This window comes from Capsicum annuum, unplaced genomic scaffold (assembly GCF_002878395.1).
Source record: "Capsicum annuum cultivar UCD-10X-F1 unplaced genomic scaffold, UCD10Xv1.1 ctg80315, whole genome shotgun sequence".
NCBI lineage: Eukaryota > Viridiplantae > Streptophyta > Magnoliopsida > Solanales > Solanaceae > Capsicum > Capsicum annuum.
Window position 1 is genome coordinate 1 of NW_025890960.1, and position 4655 is coordinate 4655.

General features: G+C 27.5%; 1 long non-coding RNA gene across 1 annotated transcript; it reads left to right on the plus strand.

Moving 5' to 3' along the window:
- The first annotated feature begins 3260 nt into the window (after positions 1-3260).
- LOC124895163 lies at positions 3261-4584 on the plus strand. The gene is made up of 3 exons (XR_007051543.1): positions 3261-3702; positions 3960-4058; positions 4144-4584. It is a non-coding gene; the product is annotated as an uncharacterized LOC124895163 (long non-coding RNA).
- Positions 4585-4655: the final 71 nt, after the last annotated feature.

Genomic DNA, 4655 nt, shown 5'->3' on the forward strand with positions numbered 1-4655 from the left:
AAGGTATTTGAATTTTCTCATTCTTGTATTTTTTTTGTAGACTTTAATGCATGAAGATAGTGTATATATGATTCAAACTGTTAAGACCATCTTCTTATCGATTTTGTATGTTTATAAATTGATAAATTGACCAGATAATAATACACAAAATCAAACCGAACCATATATATATATATATATATATATATATATATTTCATGATATGCTATCAATTTAAATTAATTAATAATTATTTTAAAATATAATTATAATTAATTAAATTAATAATTAAATATATAATTATATAAGTGTATGAATATCATAATTTATATCTAATATAGTTATAGAATAATAGGTAATAATCAAAAATTAATAAACCAAAATAAGTAAATTTAAGAAAATACATGAAAAAGGAACAGTACATTTACATAGAAAAAATCTTGTCAAACTTTTTTAATGTTGTTAGGAGGGAAAAATAAATTGACAAATTGAAAGATTGAGAAAGAATTAGCTATTCCCACAAAAAAAAATTCCGTCCAAAATATTTTCCTCTATTTTTTTGCCAAATTGTAGCTTATTTTTTTTTTACTATATTAGAGAGATTAAACGCTGACAAAGGTCAAATTTCAGGTTATTTTTTCTATATTGAATAGATTGAGAAGCCAAAAATCTTAAACTTTCAAAGGCAGAATCTCCCTTCAAAAGTGTACAATTGCTTCCTCTATCTCAATCATCAATCTATACTTCAAGTTTTGTTTTTGTTAATTGTTTCAATTATCAATCCCTTTCTTGAAACTTCTCTACAATTAATTGAACTCCATTTTTTCTTCCAATTTCACTACGATCCGCTGAATTAATGGACCCCTTTTTCTTGAAACTCGTCAATTTCTTCAGGTAATTTTTTTTTTTTTTGCTTTTAATTTATATTTTTGATTTGTTTTTGATGTGCATTTAGGTTGATGGGTCAGTTTAGATCCTTCATATTGCTCTATTTTTTCAACATTGAGAAGTAGTAGTTCTTGTTGAAGAAAGATCTTTACTTGTTTTGTAAAATTGAATTTTTTCGTTTTTAGATTTTTGAAATTGCTTTTAATTTTTTATCATTGAGTTATAGTTGTTGAAGAAAGATCTTTATTATGTATTACTATTTATATTTGTATTTATATAGATGTATTTTAGTATCTTATGAATGCTTATTTTTTTTACTAGAATGGGTAGAAATGGTCTTCGAAAAAAACTTAATCGCGTGACTGACAATGATGACATGAAATCTGTTACGAATTTTAAGAAGATCTCCGACAAAGAAAATGTGCCCATGCAACATGTAGATGAACTTATTTATTTCGGTAATTCTATAGCTTTTTATGTAACTATTCTTAGCAATTATACAAGTTATTGTATTTATTTAATTATATTTAGCTAACTCATGTTTGATAACTATTTTAGAAAGTGTGGACATGATAAGTGAGGTTGCAATTATCTATCATTATGGTGGCTACTTTAAATTTTGACCCTCTAAAGAATATGTGAATGGGCATTTGATGAATACAACTATGGACATTGATTTTATGAGTTATTTTGATCTGTTGGATGATTTGAAAAAGCACTGTAAGTTTACTATTTTAGATGGAGATAAGTTCTTTTATTTGAGAGGTGATAAAATTATGAATGATTATGATGGGCTGATAGAATATTGTGACGATTCAGACGTTAAGGACACACTTTCTAGTTATAAAATGCATAAGGAAAAGCCTATAGAGATTTATACATTATCAAAAAATTATGATATTTTCGAAAATACTTCTCTCGAAGAAAATAATTATAGGGATAATGTGTCAGAAGAACTGAATGAAGCAGCTGAAGAAAATGAGCCAACAAATTTTGCAGGTATTCTTTTTGTTCTTGATTGATTTTAATTTTTTGTGTCGATGTTTTTACTTCGATTATTTACTTAATTTATAACTGTAGGCTCAAACATTGTGAAAAGAAAAATTAGAGGGCCAACACGATGCTTGAAAATAATTAATTTACAAGAGGGAGAAAAAGTGAGTGTACAATTTGATGAAGATCATCAGGCAATTGGTGATAATGCAACCCATTTTATTATTTTTGGGTCAAACAGTGAGAAGTCGTTCTTGTTTCCCATTAAAAGTGAATTGTTGGAAGGAAATTGAGCAAGATAAGATTGATTATATGTGGAATATCATTCTGGTAAGATAAATGGCTAACTGACAAAATATTTTAATTCTTTAATTTTTTTAGAGTTAGTTTGAGTGATTTTGGTATCAAATTTTATGATTTGTTTGATTTTGATTTTCCATGTTGTGCTTGATGAAAGCTTTGGGTTTGTTTTTGTATGTCTCTCTTAAAGTCTTTGTTATGACTTTTGGTGTCATTTTCTGAGGAGGAGGAATTAGTTAAAACTTAATTTCTTTGTAGTTTTAGCAGTTTTACTAAGAATTTTTGTATCACCATGTTGATTTATCTGTTGATGATATAGCCTTTGAGCTAGAAACTAATATCCTATGAAATATGGTGGTGAGTATTATCGGTATTAAAAAAAGAAGAGTACAACATATGAAATATACAAACGTCGACATTCTTTACTACTCTTTTATCTTTGAGTTATTGCATAGACAATTTTGTGTTATCGAATTTTACTTTTAGGACCTTTAGTCTGATTAGTGCATGCCTATGTCTATCCTATTTTGCATGTTTCGATCCTCAGTTGAAGTCTTCAATAACAAGATATTTTTAGTTGTTAGTGCAGATTTGTTTTACTTCCAGCAGGTTGCTAGTAACACTTTTTTTTTAGGGTTTACGTGTATCTATTTTACTTGATCGTGTAAACTTAATGCATACCATAAGTTTAAGAAGAATTGAAAAATAAAAAGAAATTTTTAACGACTTGGACGATTAAAAATGCATCTAATCAACCCCCTTCACCCCTAATTAACTGTCGACATTGACTATCCAATCGAAAGTTGTTGTGATCCTTTTTCTGTACTAGTTACTTTTTGTATTATATATATATAACTAGTTACTTTTGTATTATATGTAACATCTAACATTAAAAGTGGTGTGAACTATACAAACATTGATATCTTTTACTATTTTTTTATTCTTGAGTTATTAGTGCATGGACAATCTTGTGTTATCGAGTTTTACTCTTAGGACATTTAGTCTGGTTAGTGCATGACTATGTCTATCCTATTTTACATGTTTTCTATCCTCAGGTTGAAGTCTTTAGTAAGAATTGCAAGTGCTTATATCTCCTTTTTTCTTTTTCTTTTTTTCATATTTTTCCTTCCCTCTTCTCTTTGACGGGGTCTAACGAAAATAGTCTTTCTATTTTATTTTGAGATAGTGATATGAATTGTGTAATCTTAGATTTTTTAGAACCTCTTTTGCTGGAATATACTGAAAATATTATTGTCTTTTAATTTTTGTGAACTAACAATTATCAAAAAATATGATTATAAATTATAGCGGTATGTTGCATTTTTCTTGTAGGAGAAGTTTAACTTTAATGTGTTTGAGGGAAGAAAAGGTACAATTTTGGGTCATATGAATGATCTATATAGAGATTATAGACACAAGCTGAAACAAAAGTATTTTGATGCAAAAACAACTTACCAACTTCGCTTACGCATTAAGCCTAAACTTCTTGTCTCAGACGACTAGAAATATTTGGTCAATCTTTGGAGTGATGCGAACTTTCAGGTATTTAAATTTATTTATTATTATTTCTATTAGCAACAAAAGTTGTTCATCTTTTCACTTTCAATTTTATTCAGAAAAAAAGTATGCAAAATAAGACAAATCGATCGAGACGTTCCTTGCCTCTTTACTGTGGGACTAAAAGTTATGCTATACTTAGACATGAAATGATATTATAGAATAATGATATTTAGAATGAATTTACAATACTTAATTCATATATCTTGTCTAATTAACAATAATATCTTTTATATTTATAGAAGAAAGGCGGAAAAGCTCCATCTCGTGTTGAAGTCTTTATTAAATCGCGCAAGAGAAAAAATGGAAAATAAATTGATACTTTTCAACAAGATGTAATTGTAAGTTTTATTTTTGCTTTTCATTTCATCTTCTTTTAGAATGTATATTTATATCATTATTTAATTAATACTTTTTTAATTGTAGGATCAATTAGAACAACACAAAAAGTGCAAAAAGAAGGAGAAATTTTCTTAAATGATGATGATATTTTTGAAAAGGTTCTTGGGACTGAAAAAAATGAATATCTTCGTGCATATGGACCAGGAAAAAATATCAGTGAATACTTTGGTGGAAGACCGACAAAGTTACAACTCATAAAACAAGTAGAATCAATTAAAAAGGAATCAAATGAGCATGTGAAAAAAGTCAAACGAGAAGCTAAAGAAGAATCAGAAGAAATGAAGAAAGAAATGGAGGATAAGATCGCAGAATTGGATAAACGATGGGAAGAAAGATTTCAAAGGATGTTTGCAACTCAAAGTCAAGAGTGATTGCATGGTGTGGAGTGATGGAATATCAAATCAATGAAGGCCTATGATTATATTTTCTTGCAAGATGTTTTATTATTTTGGAACAATATCATTGACAATCTATTAGGCATTTTTAATGTTTTTCTTTTAAATTTATTCAATAATTGAAGAATCTATTCTATTATA